General features: G+C 25.7%; 1 protein-coding gene across 4 annotated transcripts in view; it reads left to right on the forward strand.

The window, feature by feature from the left end:
• LOC129611020 (potassium voltage-gated channel subfamily H member 8) overlaps positions 1-19,995 on the forward strand; it is a 179,354-nt gene that overhangs the window by 59,949 nt on the left and 99,410 nt on the right. The window contains exons 1-2 of one of the 4 annotated variants that reach the window (XM_055523924.1): positions 19,627-19,674; positions 19,737-19,770. The exons of 2 other annotated variants lie outside the window; for them this stretch is intronic. The gene's annotated coding sequence lies outside the window, so the exon portion shown is untranslated. Of the gene's footprint in view, positions 1-19,545; positions 19,675-19,736; positions 19,771-19,995 lie in introns of those variants that run through there. One more of the 4 variants, XM_055523925.1, reaches the window with a different exon arrangement.

Genomic DNA, 19,995 nt, shown 5'->3' on the forward strand with positions numbered 1-19,995 from the left:
ATATAAATTACTTTCATAAAATATTTCAAAGTCATTTAACAAACAAGGGTAGGTTCATATAATGTTCTCATATATAGACATGAGCAGTTGAGGTACAAATGTACATCGAACTAAAACAAAACAGAAATGACCATTTTAAATATTATGTAAAATGTGAAACGAAATAAATCGCTTAGGAAGGTCTTAAAACTAATTTGTTATTTCCACATTGAAATATGACGGCATGTTTTTCTTATTTTGGCCCATATATATAAACAAAAAATAAAGAATAAAAAGAGGGAACCAATAAAGGATTTCCTCATTTTTCTTCAAATTTTATACTTGTGTTTTAATGAAAATTGGCAAAATTATGTTTGTTTTTTTCTTCGTTTTGTGTTTAAAAGAAAATTTTTAGTCAAATATTTCATTTATATTGAATTCTGTTTTATTTTACTATTATTTTTCATTTTTCTATACGCACATAGGGTTTAGATTTTGCTTACAAAATGACTAAGAGTAAATTGAAATTTTATACTTTAAAAACAAAATTATTTTACAAAAAAAAAAAAAGAATACAAAGCAATAAGATTTCCAAAAGGTTCAAGGATATTTAAAATACTAAAAAAGATTTTGGTCATGTTCCTGCATATTATTTGTTAAGTATTAAGACAAGAGTATAAAAAGGAGCACGCTTATGTCCCTTTTTTTTTCTTTTTCTGTTTCCTGGGGTACTTTTTAAATACAAACAAGATGATATTGTAAATTTTGGGAATATTATTAAAAAAAGAGAAAATCATAAAATAAAAAATGAAAGTATAAAAAAATATTTAATGAAAAGCATAGATTTATTGAAATATTGGAAATTATTATTATAGAAAATTTCGCAGAATGTAGAACGATTTTAACCATTAGTTGCGAGCATCAAAAAATTGCAAAATTACTTGTATGAGATCTCCAGTGACCCGTTGGAAGCGATATTAAATTTATACAAATTAAAAGTTTTACCAGAACGTGATTTTATTTCCATATTCTTGTTTGAGGTTATTTCACTATTTGAACTGGCATACATTCGAAATTGGACCAATTTCTACTGAAATTTGTTTTCAGAATTCTCTTATATGTATTTTATATAAATAATCTATAAAATAAAAATATAAAATTTAACTAAATTTTTTTAAATTATTAAGTCTTAAGAGAATTTAATCTTAAAACTACTAGTTTTTTGTTTAGTCGCAATTAAAGCAAAAAACTTTATGTGACCCCATGTACGTAATTAAGGGTTAAAATAAAGAAGGGCTCAAAAATATGGAAATTTTAAATAATTTTTTTTTTAATAATTTTCCTATTATATAAAAGGTAAATAATTCACTAAGACTATAAATGTAAAACCTTTGTGAGGTCATATTCAAAGAGCATAAGATTACGTTTTGTATTTAATAAGTTTTTATAGAGCATAACTTTAAGGAACTTAATTACCGTAACAATTATTGAATAATTTATACTGAATATACAAATTTGATCGTTGCGTGACATTTATGAGCACCTCATAGGCATTTAAACTTCAAAAATTTTAATATTTTTAAAATGCTTAAGATGCGGTTTTAGTGGTAATAAATTTAATGACATTTTCTACGTACATTTAGGCAAAACATATTAAATCAACTAAATTAAATTGGTATTTGATAAAATAGTTGGCTAAAATATTTTTACTTTTCAGTATAAAAAATCTTAGCTATTTGACCCTCTTTGCGGGTAAACAGCATTTCAGCACACCATCTAATAATAAAGTGGCGTGTTACGAATAATTTATGTTATACAACAATGATAACAATTTGAAAATGGATGAAAAGCGGCATTAATAAAAAATTCATGTACATAACAAAATTTCTTTTTTTTTCGATTTTATTGCCCATTATTTATCATTTTGTATGAAAATATGAAAAAAAGCAATTTTTTTTTAAATGAAATTTTTATATATGTGCTATTACACATACATGCACATACTTTCATTTGTTTACATTTTGTTGACAATTTATGCTTGTGTCATGTATTTTCAGATTTACAACATGAGATTATAAAAAATTTTTTTTTTTGAATGTAAAATAACCTAAATGGAAATTTATTGAAAAAAAGTAAATAGCAAATACTAAATGCAAAAACAACGGGATGTACGAAAGGATTTTATTTACATTTCAATATTGATAATACAAAATAACATTACCTAAAATGGAATGGGATGCTTTAATTCTTCTACGTGAGGAAATATTACACATTGCATTCCATTGTGCTAATTGTTTTTTTGAAAAATAATTAATCTATGGAACACAGCAGATGCAATTCAAAATTGAATTAAATAAATAAATTTAATAATAATTTGTGTCCAAATTCATGTTGAAATTACACATTGGTGCTGCAAAATTCAAAAAAATAATCATTAGGAATAACTTAAAGGCTTAAATTATTTATTCTTCTGTTTCATTTAACTTGAAATTATATGTATCCTTTCGCATACATATTACATTTCTTATGTTAGTTTGAAGAGCTTTCCAAAACGGCTGCTCCGAATTTAAATATTTCCAATCTAGCCAATATAGACAGTTTTTTCCAGAAGGACCCTGTAATTTTAATACTTTTGGAAATTAGCAACATACAAAATGGGAATGATCCGAAAACTACATTTAATTTTCAATTGAAAATTCGAATATGAAGGAGGGATTAAAATTATCATGAAATCAGGCATTAGATCCTATAGTTAAAAATTTATTGTCAAATAATAAAAAATTAATTCTTTCATATTATTTAAAACAAATGAAATGAAATTAATAAATTGGGTTTTAAAATTGAACATATATATTTCCAAGGAGTTGCTATCAAACAAGAAATTATCTTTGCAATCAGAAAAAGGAACATAACAATATGTTTGCATAATATTGGCTTTGAAATGACAAAATTGCTAAGAGTTCCTTCAAAATATTAATGGCACTTTTAAATATTGAAATTGTCAGCTTTAAATTTTGATAAATTTCTTTTAGATCTTCTAATCTCTATTTTGTAAGAATTTAAATCTATATTAGTGAAATAGTTCTAGTAGTTGAATTTTTGGTTAAAATTCTAAAATTGTAATTATTTTATAGAGTAGATGCTTTTAAGTAAAATATTTGATTTAGAAAAAATCCGCAATTGAGTACGATATAACTAGTAGAAGCTTAATTTAAAATGTTTTCTGAGATATTTGAGAACAAATCGTTAATTATAGCCTATCAAATGCGAGTTCTATAGTTCCATATTTTTATCTTTTTTTTTATAAATAAATTAAATAAATTGTTTTTTGGAAAATGCCTTCTTGAAATTTCCCACTTTATCTGAAAAATTAAGAAAATAATGTATAAATTTCAAAAAAAATAGCCGTATTATTACAATAAATTTTTTTATACTACCATTTTTGTCATAACCTTATAATAGATAAATTTTACTAAGAAACAGAGAGTCTGGACCCTGTACAATTATACTTATCTTTCGGATATAATAATCAAAATAGATTTATTTTTATTCCCATAAGATTGTTTTTAAGGGATATTTTCTTTTTGACTTAGTTCTCTCATCCTATATTGTCCTATAAAAACAAAAACAAAAAAAAAACAAAAAAGTTTAATCCACAATTCAACCTTTTGAAGTTCATTTGTTTTTTTCTTTTTTGTTTAATTTAAAATTACATTGACATTTTATTAGGATTCCTAATATTTTCTAATACTTATGATTATTATTACGTGTTCACAAAAAAATATGAGTAGATTGGATGATATCTCTGTACAGATGCGTATATATCATATAAATTTTAAGGATAATTCTAGAGTAAAATGGAAATCTTCATTGAAACGAGATTAATTTTGTTTTTTCCCCATAGAAACATTTGAGTGAATTGGAATATTGCTTTTTTTATGGTTTTTAAGTAGATTATTTAACTAAAATTTATGATAATATTATTGCAAGTTGAATATAAAGTTTTCATTTCATTTTTTTTAAGGACTCTTTAAGGATATATATAATATACTTTTATTTTCAATTTAGTTATACTTGATATTTATTTGGGAAAATTTTCATTATAAAAAATACTTGAATTATTTTCAAAATTTTTTACTCACGCTCAAATTTAATGCTGTAAAAATCTAAAATTTTTCAATTTTTTAAGAAGAGTCTTAAACAAGAATCTTAATATTCATTTCATCTTGAAAAAATTCATTATTCTGCAAATGGAATTCGACCAAAAATCTGATGTACTGGCATATTAAGACTCAAGCATATATTGGTTTTCTTTCAACAATTTAATGAGTAGTTAGAAATTGTTGTTTAACTGTTGAAGTAATGAAATAATTCACAAAAATGAATGAACCCAAACTTTGGATTTTTGCAGTTAATTCAAATGTGAAATTTATTAGCGCACATAGAAAGCATTAACGATGCTTTCGGCAATAATGCCTTAAGTTTTAATTCTATATTTACAATATAGCAATTAATTACAAGCATCGTCATGCCATGATATACGGTCTTTTTGGGAAAGTACCAAAAATTTTCTTAAAACTTAAAATTGAAAGTCCACCTTAAAATTGTACAAAATCAATGAGGCAATTTCAATTGTTCATCTTTGTTTTAGGTCATTTAAATGAGTACAATATTTTCATTACTAAAAACCTTATGGACCGTATACGTTTTTTCTGATTTCTTAGTTTTCTTCTTTACTTTTTGTCATAAGAGCATTGTTGAGTATTTAATGTTGAATATTTGATATACTGAAAGTATGATATGAATCATAATGTCTACATGAAAAGGAAGGCCACTTAATATAAAAGGCAATCAAATTTGACCTTCATCAAAAATATTAAATTTGTACCAATAGTGAAATGTTAAAGTTCTTTATTGCTTTTTTTTTTCCTTATTCACTCCTAGAAGGAGCATAGGGCTAGTGCATGATTTCTCATGCACTAGTTTCATAGCGTCATAGGGTTTAACTAGGTAGGTGACTAGCCTGCCGTAGTTTTTATTTATATATTAATTATTTGAGGTTATTAATATTTACTATTTATTTTTCTTTGTTTTTTTTTTAATATCGAATATAAGGAATATTTGAAAATTACTTGTATAATATTTTTTTATTAGTATTGTATATTAAGTTATAATAATATTGAATATAATTTTTATAGTGACCTGACCGGGGTTTGAGCCCGAGACCTTCGGTTAAAGGACCGGTGCCATAACCACTGCACCAATGGTCAGATTGCTTAGAAAATGTTAATTTCGTAAATATTGTAAAAATTCTGCATTAATTAAATATTAAATAAAGTTGGGTCAAACCAATGGTTTGTATTGTAGCACTTTTCCCTTCAACAAGTGAAAATTCTGCTTTTAAATACAGTCTATGTATACCTATCACACTATTAAAATTATTTTCATTCATATACAAAACTATTTCTAGGATTGCATACATTTAGGATGATGCATACATGCAGTCTTTGAAATAAAGCAAAAATTAATATAAAGAGGGGTTAACATAATGCTCGATTTTAAGGGTTAATTGCCTGAGTTAAGAAAAATAATTATATTTTTTAATGACATGGAACTTGCCGCTAGCTTTTTGTGTTTATAGAAATTATAAGGCGCCAAAAATTCAAATTTTACAAATTTCAAGAGGCGATAACTTGAGAAGGGATGGAGATGGAAAAAAATTTTCTTCTAACGAAATGAACTAGTTGTTAATGTCTATAAGCCCCTAAAATTTCAAGCTTCTATAAGCTGGGGTCTAGAAGAAAAACGAAATCAAAAATTTGGAAAAAAAAGACTTTAGATAACGGTAAATTTGAACGGCCATTTTGTTTTTCTAAAGTTTAACTATAGTACACCGCGCTAGGGGAAACAAGCCGCTGCCTTTCTGCCTTTGCAAAATGTCAAAAATGCTTATGGTTTCATTGCAACAAATAGTTAAAAAAGGCCATTTTTAAGGTTTTGGGGGAGTATAACTTCTAGAGGGGAGAAGATAGGAAAAAATTTTGTTCTACGAAAATAAGTTTCTAGTAAAAATCTATGTACATACAAAATTTCAGCTTTCTATCTTCAAGGGTGTAGAAGTTTTGTAAACAGACACACGGACAGACGGACGGACGGACGGACGGACGGACGGACGGACGGACGGTCGGACGGACGGTCGGACGGACGGACAGAGTGAAACTAATAAGCACTTTTTTCAAAATTTTTTTGGAAAAGTGCTAAAAATAAATTTAATTTGACTTTTGTCATAATTTTTATGGCATTATGCTTTAAGTCTTTAGTATTAATGATTATTAATCTCAAATGTTAAATTCTCTCAGATCGTTTATAATTATTAATGGTATTTTTTCTTTTCTTCCCTGAACAAGATTTTTGTACAGATTTCATATTAAATTTTGAGTACAAATTTCTTGGTTCTTCAGTTTTATTTTAATAATTGATATAAGAGGGATCTGATACAAATTCCAGTTATCATTATAAAACGCAAGAAATGCAATTCTGCAAAAGTATCACCTCTATCACATTCAATCCATGCGAAAGTCAGTTGTGTACAGTTTCTGTTGCGGATAATACGACTATGATAAAATGTGAAAAGAAAAAATATAAAGTATTCCAAATTTCGAAAATTTTTCTAACATTTTTAAGGAAGTGCTGTACTTTTAAGAGCACAACTTATTCTGTGCTTAAACTAAAACAATTGTACACAACTCATATTTAGTTTGGGTAATTTTTATCTTAACGTTTTGTAAACTGGTTCAACGTTTATTTCATACATTAGGGGGCGGGAAAACTCGGAATTATTAATCTTAGTTTCCCATGTATTGAAAATTGCGTCATAAAAAAAATTATTCCTTTCAGATCTTAAAAAAACCTAAACCAAAGTTTAGGTGATAAAAAAATTCAAGATGTTCAAGAATATTAACGATTTTTTTGGCATTTAAGCACGCCAAAAATGCGAAAAATGATTATTTTCAAGAACATTAAACCAGAAGAACAGAATTTCAGTTTTCATGCTGTTTAAAAAAAAAACAATGAAATCCAAACCATAAATCTTTTCTTAAATAAATTCGCTGCCAAATATAATTGGTCCAGTATCCATCATTCTTAAAGACGTGATATTGTAATATAGAAAATTGTTTCTTCAACGTAAACAATTCTATTGAATTAAAAAAAAGAAAGAAAATCGTGAAAACCATACAAAATTCCTTTTGAATAAATTGAAGAAAATTTACCGGTGAATGCTACTTTGTCTTTTTATTCGTGTTTTTGTTTTGTTTCAATTTTCTTACAGTATTTATTTAAAAGCCGAAAAATAAAACAAAATTTACCTGTTTTTGCTTACCTGACTCCTCTCTCCTCCTACACCATCCCGCCTCTTAAAATTCTTTCTGTTCAACTTTGTTATGATTTTTGTTTTTATTTTATTGTCATGCTATAAACAATAAATTTTCATTTCAGTTGTTTTTTCTTTAACAAATAACAGAAGCAAGAAAAAGATTTCCAGGGAAAGGAAGTAGATTTTCTGTTTTTGTTTTCTCCTTGACTTTTGTAGTTGTCATTTTCAATATAAAAATATCGAGAAGTTTTGATTTATAATTTTTGTGGAAAATTTCGCTCAGCCAAAACCAAACATATTGGAAACCAAATCGAAAACGTGTTTATAATTTTAATGATATTAATTAAAGGTAAAAATTCTTCTGAAACATTTTTTTTTGTTATTTATGGGACTTATAAAAATACCATTTTAAGAATACTAAAGTGAGCCTGTACAATATGTGGAGGCTAAGGTAAAATTGAATTTATTATTATGTTCTCTAATATGTGATTCAATTATTTTCATTAATTGCTATTATATTTTAGCTTTTCTAATATAATTTATAATAAAATTTCAATCAAATTAATTAAAACGTAATACACGTGTGATTCGTGTACAGGTACCGCAAAAAAATATTTTTTTGTTTTCATTAAGAGAATTTTTATTTACGGTTATTGTCTATGTTTAAAGGGTCATTAATAACATATTATGAATATTACGCAAGGAGCTGTAGCACTATAATGAAATAAAAAATAGAAAAAAAAATTATTATCTTAATCAAAACATTAAGGTACGCAACGTCTGTTTCCACTTTTCAGTCATATCTTAAACGGAAAATCTTAAACGGAATACTTGAAGTGTGGATGTACAATCAATATTGTTGACTACACTGGTTTTACCTTATTGTTGACTTATACTAAATACTAAGCAAGAGCCGTCAATGAAAGTCGTTGCAGCCCACAAATATTTTATTACATATTAAATATACAATGTTCGTCTAGTATATACCAATATAATGATATTGTATTTGCATTCTGCATATTGAACCTAAAAAATACCTCAAAGCTAAGATACTTCTGTAATTAATTTTTCAAATGTAAATTAAGTAAAAAAATTTTTTTCATACGCTATTCACTGCATTATTACTATAATACTTCTTAACTAAGTGGAACACCCAAAAATATGCAATATTTCTCAATTTATCACACCAAATACTTGTTATTTTGAATTAATGTTAACACAAACTCACAACAGCTGAAAACAAATTCACACATGAAATCTTAAGTTCGGTTTTTCATTTATTTCGAATTTTCCTCGAATTTATATCGATCATATTGCATACAATGGTAAGATTCTAATTTTTTACACATCTCTACAGTATAAAAACGTATAAAATAATTATTTATAGCTAGATTTTGGTTAATTTCTGGGTTTGGCTGTGTGGTATTATATGTTGAATAAACCGAGTTATCTGTGACTTAAATTGGTGAATGTGATGAATTAATAAAATAAGAAATTATTCAGTTCTATTTGATATTTTTAACTATATTTCACATAATAATTAGAGGATTTACTCAAAACTATCAATATTTTCTTTGCTATCCGTTGAAAGAATTTTGTAATAAACTGCAACTTTTGTAATAAACTGCATTATAACCTGAAAGTGCATTATGCCGCAAATATAACCTGAAGGATTTCCTATACAAATTATGTGAACTTATATCAAGAACCGATAAGTTCATACTATCATATTCCCAACTTCTTCTATAACTTTTTCATTTATATACATACTAATAAGTTGATTCATCAGTGTTGTAACATAAATATTGTATTTAAATAGCATCACATAATATTCTCTAATAATAGTGCTTATAAAAACACTTAGGGCTGGTTTTCGAAATTGAAAAATATTTTTTACCTCATCTCACATAATAACTTATAAATTACAACACTTAATTATTACATTATTCAACAAATAAGATTTTTTTCTCCATATTATTTTTCATTTCGAATTTTAATAGTATTCGCAAAACTTTAGCTACCCCATCTCCACAAGATAAGTTTCTTACAAATTGCGTTTCAAAGCTCCTCCAATTATTAGTTATGACAAAGTACACGTCATTAAACCATTTTCTTTCATAAAGAACGCAACCACGAACTTGAAAAAAAAAATCCACATTTTAATGAATTAATTAATTAAAATACTCAAAAACGTCCTTAAATATTAAAGTTGAAAGTGCCTAATTATAAGAAATAATATTTTTCTTTAAAACATAGTGAAATAAAATTTTTAGTTTGAGAAAATAAGAAAAGAAAAAATTTTGTATTAAAAGTGAAATTTTTTTATTTTCACTTTCAAAAGTCGTCCATTAACCAAAGAATTTTCATTTTTCCTTTTAAATATTTGATGAATTTTCTTTTAATTGTAAAAATAAAATAAAAAACACAAAAACTTTTTTACAAAACTTTTTTCTTTATTATTTTTTTTATTTGTAAATTAGAAAAGCAAGAAAGAAAAAATTTTGAAAATTTTTATATAGAATCATTAAGTTTTCATTCATTTGCCAAGATTTAAGGAAATTAAGATTTTCATTGGAATTCGAGATAAGAAATTCAAACTTTTTGTTTTTGTTATCATTCTAGGTGAAACAAATAAAAAGACAAACAAATTTTTTGGTGGAAATGATACAGATTGTATTAAATAACAAAATGTTGGTATGCCACGGAGACTTCTATAAAAGTTCATAAATTCTAAGTAAATTTTTCTTGGAAAAAAAAGTTACACATACTCGTTTAAATTGGAAAATATAAAATTAACTTTAAGATGGGTCTATTAAAGAACTCAAACACAATTTTGTGACTTAATTTAATTAGTAGATTAAACCTCACCAATTTAGAGTGAGTATTTAGATTATTGGATAAAAACTGATTGTAAATGAAAACGTTGAGTTCCGAAATTTATGGCTTATTTTATAGAGAATGAAATTTGCTAACTTAATTATTTTTTTAAAACATTACATATTTATATTAAGCTATAAATATAATGTGCCGAATTTCAATTCCAAATATTCAATTATTCCAAAACATTTGCTGTTTCCAGATGCTCCAAAACATCCTGAAACTATTACAGATAAAGTCCAACCCAGTTTAAAAATTGCCATCAGTCCAATTTCCTGGTGGCAATCGTTTTTTAACTCACACATTCCTAATCTTAATTACTTTAAACACTATATATACTTGATGAGCTATGTTTGAAATATTTCGAACTTTGTCTTATTATTTCACCACAGCCGCTAATATTAAATTCTTTAAACTTATATTAAATTTTCTATATTTATTACTTTATTTAGAACTTATATTTAGAACTTCATAATTATGTAAACATAATTTATACATTAATTATATATAATATACACATTATTATTATTATAACATACAGACGTTAGTGGCTTGTCATTTCAATGCAAGTAGGCAAATATAAAGGAATATGTTTTAGGTAAAATATAGGTGGATAACATATAAATAACATTTAAATAAAATTTATAAAATATACATATATATATATATACATATATATATTCAAGCATATATGACATATAATAACATACATATATATACACAAATAAATTATATTTTTAGCTCTTTCATCATTTTATTATTATGTTTGTTTCTTCACTATTCCGTTGTTCTTACACACTAAGTTCCCACAAGGATAATTAACCAAAAGATTTTAAAATTTCACTTTACTTCTAATTCAACGTACGTGTATTAACATTCAAAAATTTATAAAGTATATACACATGTATATGCAGATTATTATAAATTTATATATTTGTACTATATATTATATATTTATACATTATCAGATTATATAAGAATTAGGTATACACATGTTATTTCACCTGTAATAATTAAATAAAGCATCTGTGAAATTAATAATAAAATTTTGAATTAAATATGAATTGTGTTAATTATTGTGAATGTGTTTTCTCTCGTCTTATTAATTTTTTATGTAATGTGTTTTATGTTGGTTTAAAAGAGTGTTAAATTTGTTATAAGGTATAACAAAAGCGTTCATTTCTCAAAATATTTTATATGAAATATATGGAAATCTTTTATTATCCATTAAATAATAAATAAAATATGTAAAGTAATTAAAATTTAAAATAATAAAATTTTATAAAGAATTTATTCTTAAATATTTTTAATTACTCCTTCAACTGGCGATAAACTAAGTTGATAAGACGGCAATAAATTTTTTTTTGAACAAAATTTTACTAAAAAAATTAAAATTTATTTTAAAACGTTCCTTGAACGAAATTTTAGTGAAAGTTTTACAAATTTAAACCAAATTGAATTTATTTATCCAATTTTCCTAGAAAAAGCAGTTGAAGAAGTTAGACTAGATTATGAATAGAAAATTATAGTGCTCTATGAGAATAACATTGTGAAAATTGTGGAATAAATTATGACAAGAGACGCTACCCGTAACTACCTTTCTTAATTAGTAGTGTAACGAGGAAAAGTTGAAAGGGCCTAAATGAAATTACCATTTGGTGACAAGTCGAACTACAATACTATAAACGTAGGTATTGGAATAATTTTTTGCTAGAAATCATCAGAAAATCACATTTTATACAGAATATCTATTAAGGCTTCCCCTTTTATTACAACAATTCTTGTTATAACACGCCAAAACTTAACAGTTCGTACTTTAGAGTAAGTACTTTAAAAGCAGATTTTTTTTATAATTCCTTAATTGTTCTCAAGTCATAAGAAAAAGTTTTTTGTAAAATCTGAAAATTTTCTAAATTAATGTATAAAATACATTAGAGTTCCATTAGGAAATTGCGTGGTAATCATCTCGTAAAATATAAAATGAATAAAATCAAGCGATACATCCTTGTTATTGACTACATAGGTTTCATTATTATATGTTTTATCTAAGTAAATTAATTGTAACAAAATGAAAACTACAACACAACCACATTAATTTGTGATAATATTGAAGTAATTATCCGTGAACCACATGTTTGAATACTTTGTGTCTTAAAATAATGACAAAAGATTTTTATTTTTTTATGATTTTCTCGTTGATTCAGAGAATATAATTTACTCTAATCACATAAAAAGCGTTATTTAATTATATTATAAATTACTTAAGGGGGAAAAATAGAATTAAAATTTACGGTATTTTAAATAACTATCATGGGAAAGAAATTACAGAAAAAAAATTTTTTATCCATATACTTTTAAAAAGGGGGATTTAAGGTCGGTAATATTATTTTTTTTACTAGAGAACTTTTTTTCGGTTTCCTTTGTTTCCTAAGTAGTTTTTGAGTAAATTATTCTTCGCTTACCGGCTTTTTAATTTTTTAACGCAATAAATTTAATTTCCTTAGTGTACCAGAAAATAATACTGGAGTTAATCCTGAATATTTTTCTGATTGATATTGAATATCATTTGAAAAGTTAAAGTAAAGCAATTAAATTTAAAATTGTTATGTAATAAAAAACAAGCAGTTGTGTAACATAACACTTATAAATTTGTAAATTTTAAGTGAATTGAATCAATTAATTTCCTAACAATCCTGAACCAAGTTTATAAGATTTTATATTAAAAAAATAATGGACAAGAAACGCCATAAATAAGATTAATTTCGATCATGAATAATTCATATAAATACCTCTGTCACTAAGGCGAAGACAACCAGAAACTTGCTACTATTGTAGAACAAAGTTTTCAACAGAAAAGACGTGGAAGTCTTCTCCTCTTCGTCATAGAATCTCAAGACATTCTAGATGCGATTTGCTTAGGTTTACCCTGAGTCGGCAATGCCTAGTCACCAAATCTGTGAAAGTTTTTTCTTGATTTTTGCGACTTCACTCTGAAATATTGACTCAAATTACAATTTACACGACATAAGAATGTATATAATATATTCTTTCCTTGTTAAATTTTAACTAAGACTTTAAATTGAATTTCATTCTAAATAAAATCTAAATCCCATTTTATTCAAAATGGAAGTACTAAAGTTTATAATGATGGCATACAATATATGTTTAAATCCTATGCTATAAAACGTAAATTTTCATTTAAATATGCTACAAAAAGAAAATTTTAATAGATTTATAAAATATTTCTGTATACAACTTTGTCAAAATATTAATACAACATTATATGAAATTGAATAGGGTAAGGATAAAATAGAATTTTAAATTTTTTTTTCAAAACCTTGAAATACACAGTACAGCGTTTATGTAGATTAGACTATAGGTTTTGATAATAAAAATGTAATTACGATGCTGATTGTTGTATACCGGCATAATTTAAAAATTTTCAAAAGTAACTAATTGACTCTTTTGGGGATGTAAATTAGGCTTAAGTTGCAAAGGAAATTTATTACTAAATTAACTACGTTTTCAAACTAAATTCAATACAGTGTTTAACATTGAAAATTTTATTTAAAATTTAAGGTATGAATTTTTTCAAAAATTTTGCCTTAAAAACCGTCCTTAATAATTCATTAGTTAAATTTAGTTATAAGTTTTGTGTTAAGGTATAGTAATAATAATTAACAAAGTAAATTTAGTAGAGTCAGACTAATGGTTTGTAAAGTAGATCTCCAACAAATGAAAGTACTGTTTTGAAAAACAATATACTACATTATTAAAACTACTATCATTCGTATTATATTAAAATATTTCAAAAATTGCATACATTTGGGATGACACAAAAAGAAAATTAAAGAGACGTTAATATAACGCTCGAATTTAAAGGATGATTGCCCTTAAAATAAATTTCTACATATATAGAAATTTGAAAAAGCACATTTCAAAATATTTTTGATAATGAGCACATTTCAAAATATTTTTGAAAGAGTGCTAAACAAAAAATAATAAAGTTGGGTCAAACCAATGGTTTGTATTGTAGCACTTTTCCCTTCAACAAGTGAAAATTCTGCTTTTAACTACACTATGTACACCTATCACACTATTAGAATTATTTTCATTCATATTCAAAGCTATTTCTAGGATTGCATATATTTAGGATGATGCATACATGCAGTCTTTGAAATAAAGCAAAAATTAATATAAAGAGGGGTTAACATAATGTTCGATTTTAAGGGTTAATTGTGTGAGTTAAGAAAAATAATTATATTTTTTAATGTCATGGAATTTACCGTTAGCTTTTTGCGTTTATAGAAATTTGAAAAAGCTTGCGGTTTCGGAAATATAAGGTGTCAAAAATTCAAATTTTACAAATTTCAAGAGGCCATAACTTGAGAGGGGGTGGAGATGGAAAAAAATTTTCTTCTAACGAAATGAAGCATTTATTAGTGTATAATTGCTCCTATAATTTTAAGCTTCTACAGGCTGGGGTCTAGAAGAAAAACGACATCAAAAATTTGGAAAAAAAGGACTTTAGATTACGGTAAATTTGAACGGCCATTTTGGTTTTCTAAAGTTTAACTATAGTATACCGCGGTAGGAGAAGCAAGCCACTGCCTTTTTGCGTTTGCAAAATTTCAAAAATGCTTATGGTTTCATTGCAACAAATAGTTAAAAAAGGCCATTTTTAAGGTTTTGGGGGGGTATAACTTCTAGAGGGGGGGAGATAGGTAAAAATTTTGTTCTACGGAAATAAGTTTCTAGTGAAGATCTATGTACGTATTAAATTTCAGCTTTCTATCTTTAAGAATGTAGAAGTTTTGTAAACAGACACACGGACAGACGGACGGACGGACGATTGGACGGACGGACGGACGAACGGACGGACGGACAGAGTGAAACTAATAAGCACTTTTTTTCAAAAATTTTTTGGAAAAGTGCTAAAAACTAAATATACAAAAGTATGCTTAATCCAATGGCCTTCACATTCCATTTTAATATATTCTGATTTAGAATACTTCCTCATTCATAGCAAATGATTGAAGCTGTATAAAAGTTAACTTTGTACTATTTAGGAATGTTGAAATACTAAAATGGGGTTTTAAAAATCAGGTGATTATTTTGACAGAAAAATAAATTAAACCGCATATATTCTCTAAATAATATAAAAATATAATAAAAACATGATTGCTCATGTTCAAAAGGCGTTCACAATTTTTTACCTAATTCAAGTGTCCTCAAACAAAATGCCATATAAAAATGATATTCCTATTGCTATACGTGTGAACAATTAAATATCCAATTTTCTAAGAAGGGAACTGTTATCGCTTCGAATTTCACAGATCGATTTTTTCTCGATAACATACTATTTTAAAGAACTGCGGGTTATCCTTGCATTTCTTAATTTTGTCTAAACCAATTTTAGCCAATTTTTATGTATGAGTGTCCGTTGTCGGCACCAGATTTAACTATTTTTGGGGAAAATGGTATACAAAGAAGTTGATCAGGATAAGGCGGGCTTGACATTTTCGTCAAATTTTATATATAATAGAGAATAGAGAAAGAAAATATAAAATTGGAATTTTATATTTTCTTTCTCTATTCTTTGTGAGCAAGAGAAAGCCTTTTTAGAAACATTTCTTCTGGGATTACTGAAATTTCTACAAATTTCATTTTGTATAACCTTCACATCATAATTTTATATACAAGTTTTTCTACTCGTATATTTTTTAATTCGTTTGAGAAATGCATGCGGTCGATCGTTTGCTGGCCATATTATATATTTTTTACAAATGAATGAATGCAAAGTACGCAAGTATTAATATTGCATTCAATTAAATTTTTATTAAATTACGCGAAATTTTAAATTTGAAATTTTAAAAGAGAATATTCCATTGTGCTCAATTTTCATTTAAATTGTAATAAAATTCGTTTTTGAAAAGTTTTGAATAATGTAGAATTTTTAATGTTCAAAAAATAAATGTTATTGTGTTACTAAAATTAAATATTAAAAATATTAATTTAAGAGAAGTTTTTTTATTTTAAACATTTACTCAGTATTCGGATTATTAAACTAATACCATTGTTTATGCCGGTCTATAAATATTTAAAATAATTTTTTAAAATTACACAAATTGCAGTAATCTCATTCAGTACGAGTACGAATATTATAAAATACTGTTCCTAGAATATTTCAGAACATGTAGGTGTAAAACTATAATTTTCAATTGAATGGAAACCATTTGAATACTTTCATTACTTTCAGGTGTATTCACGCCTGAAAGGATATTTTATTTTATTTTCTTCATAGTTTTACTTTTAAAACGAAATTATAATTATGATTTTATCAGTAGGTACGCGTTCAAATTTCATTTATAAATCTCACAAATATTTAAAGTTTTTTTTTTCTCTTGGAAAATTATGGAAAAATTATAAAATATTGAAATGGAAGGAAGAGATTTCCTGACACAATAATCCCATTTTCAATACATTTTTATCCTCGCGTTGTTGTTGTGATTTTAAAGAAAAATTTTAATTTTAAAAATTTAATTTTACATTCATTTCTTGAACTGTTGTTATACCAGATTTTATTTTAATGTTTTTAATAATTTTTGCAGAAATATTCCGAAAAATAATTTTGTTAAAACATTTATCCATAGTATTAAAATTCATGAACACAATAATTAAAGTTTTAATAACAAAATTTTAAAAGTTTCTTGTAGAAAAAAATTTTGAGTGAAGTGCGAAAAATTGTCTTTCATAACTTAAATCTTTAATAGTAAAAAGGCTCCATTTTTTTAAACCTTACTGAAAATTTTTTTAATGTTAATCGTATAGAGGTACGAGTGAGTTATAAAGTGAGTGGAATGGAGTGAAAATTGTGACGAAATTTTGAACATCTACTGAATGTAATGAGATTAGTTAAAAAATATTGTTATTGTGTTTTAGAAACTCTGTATTAAAATTCATGCAGTTTAAAAATTGTTTTGTAACTTACGATTCCAAAATTTTGTAATTTTCATTATTGTTTTTTTTTTTGCTTTTGATTGTTCCTTCCATAACTAATATAAAATCTTTAACGAAAACCTGATAGACATTCAAGACGTAGGCCAATCCAAATCAACCCTATAGACTTGCAAACAAAACCTGTAGTGAACTTTTTTCTAATATTGAAAAAGATTCAGCAGACTTTCATGATCTAACCTATTTAAAATCATGCAAACAATAATTGAAACATAAAATAGTGTAAATAAAGTTATTTTAAATGAAGCCACAATAAATTATGACTACATAATGCTTCCAATATTAAACAATATGAGGAAAAATTTCCTTATAATTTCTTCGTACCTGTGAAACTCACTTCATAGAGCGACTGTCCAAAAACCGGTCACTCACTGGTTCGAGATCAATTTGGCTAGAGAAGAAAAATTTTAAATTTTCTCGTTCTTTCGGCTACAACATCCGTCTTCTCTGGTGTATGAAGAAATTTTCTTTGTTTATTTCTCATTTTAGTTATTTACCCATGACCCTGTACTTAAACAAGGAAAATCTGATTATAAATTAAAATCTAAATTTAAACCATGTATATATACCTACATATAATACAAACATGCATATATTAAATATATTTACAACTAACATGTAACACAAATCGTTCCCAAAATTTGAAAATATCAACTTTACGTTCAAATATGTTACAATTTTTGGTTATTTATTTTTGAATTTCCTTTCATCTTCATAGCGAATACAAAAAATATTTATAAACATTTGACGACATTCCTCCGAAACAAAATTGATGATTTTTCTTTTAGTCTCGTGTAAAAGTTTACAAATTTTTAATGCAAAGAAAAGCAAAATTCTTAAAAACTTTTTGTGTGGTATAAAATTTTTATTTGTTTTTATTGTTGTTGTTTGAATTTTTCTCGAAAAATTTTCTAAATGGTTTTTCTTTTGCAAAATTTGTTATTTTAATTTTTAATGACACATAATTTTTTATTGACATTAATCCATCAATTTTTTTTTAGTTTTCAACGTGAAAATCAATTTCGTGTATACACACAATTATATACCTAAAAGATTATTAAATACATACCCGCAAAGTGAATAGAATTACATTATAAGGAAATACGTGGGAATCGTCAGAAGTATTACACGATAATTCGATTCAAAAGAAGCTGTCCAATATTGGCATAATGAAAAAAGCGTACAAAATTTTTATTTTCTGTTAACTGGAAAAAATTAGCATGTGTTCCGTTCGTTTACGCAAGAACAATGCCCGCATTTCGGAAAATATTGTCATACTTCCTTCCTCATATTTAAGTGACAATGATTATAAATAATTCAATTGTTTCTCACTTGTCGAGCACTCTTTATTTTTTATCTTTTTTCTTTGGTAGTGTAAAGAGTTTTAATTAACATTGAATAATATTATTAAACTGAGGGATTATTTACTCACATTCGCTATTGAATTCTTATGAAAAATGAGTTTATATTACTACGAAATTACAAATGTATATCAATATCACAAGGAAAGTAGTGAAAAATCTATTAATGTTTGTATCAAGAATTTGAGCTTCGAAAATCAATTAGCATACATAGCTTGTATTCTAATTTTGTATATAACGTTGAGGGTTGCTATCTCTGAAGATATATCTTTAATTTGTTTATTCTCTTTTTTTAACAACTTCTGGAATTTATTAAGATCTTACCCTTGATGCCCAACATGATTTTATACCGAAATTTTATTCAAATTTAACACCTCCGTGCGCGTTAAGATGAGGTGTTTATTAGTGACACAAAATTTTGGTTTCATTATGTAAGTAGTTATAAGGAAGTAAGTTCATAAAACATCGAATGTTATGAAATAATAAAATTGAATGAGACAAGAATAACTCATTGTTAATCACACATTGACTCCATTATAGTCATTATCAAAAAAAAAACTCTTATCAATTAAATTTTAAGCCATCAATTTATGAAGATAAGATAATGTCGATATTTTTATTCTTTGATATTATCATTTACATATATACATGTACAGTTTCCCATTTTCTAACATACAAGGCTGATCGGAAAGAAAAAACAGTGATAAATTTCAAATTTTTCATTATCATTATATAGTTTAGCTTAGTAATTGTCAATAACACAATAGAGAAAAGGCGGTTTACTTTAAGTGCATCGGAACTATTATTTTTATTTAAATAATTCTAAAATCTCTCTAAAGCCAATTAAAAAATAATATTTGTTTTTTCGTTAAAAAATTTATTACTTTAAAATATATATAAATTTTGCCGTTCTATATAACAATTAAATGTCTAGCGTATACAATTCGAATCAGAGAAGAAATTCACTGCGTCAAAATAGTAACATTGTTGGCGCTTACGGAAATGGAGGAGGAGGAGGGAGTAGTGGTGTTGGTTTAGGTGTTAACAATAATAGCAATATAGAAAGTAAGAACAAATTTTCAACGAAAGCCAAAAAAATTGTGTTCTTTTTTTTTTTTGATTTATAGTTGTTTGCCAGTGAATCGTTTATCTTTATTGCAAGTAAGGAGAACAATAATAATTATTATTAAATTATGTTAACGATGACGAAGAATTTTTATGAAAAATGAAAATCCGTCAAATTTTCTTAGAACAATAATTGATGTGAAAATATTGGTTTTTTTCCTTATTGATTATTTCTATAAGTTACCAAACAGTTCATATTGTGTGTGTATGTGTGTTTGTCGTTTATAAACAATTTTTCAATGAATCTATAATCGATTTTTC

Source organism: Condylostylus longicornis, unplaced genomic scaffold (genome assembly GCF_029603195.1).
Source record: "Condylostylus longicornis isolate FDR11 unplaced genomic scaffold, ASM2960319v2 ptg000048l, whole genome shotgun sequence".
In the NCBI taxonomy this organism is placed as follows: Eukaryota; Metazoa; Arthropoda; class Insecta; order Diptera; family Dolichopodidae; genus Condylostylus; species Condylostylus longicornis.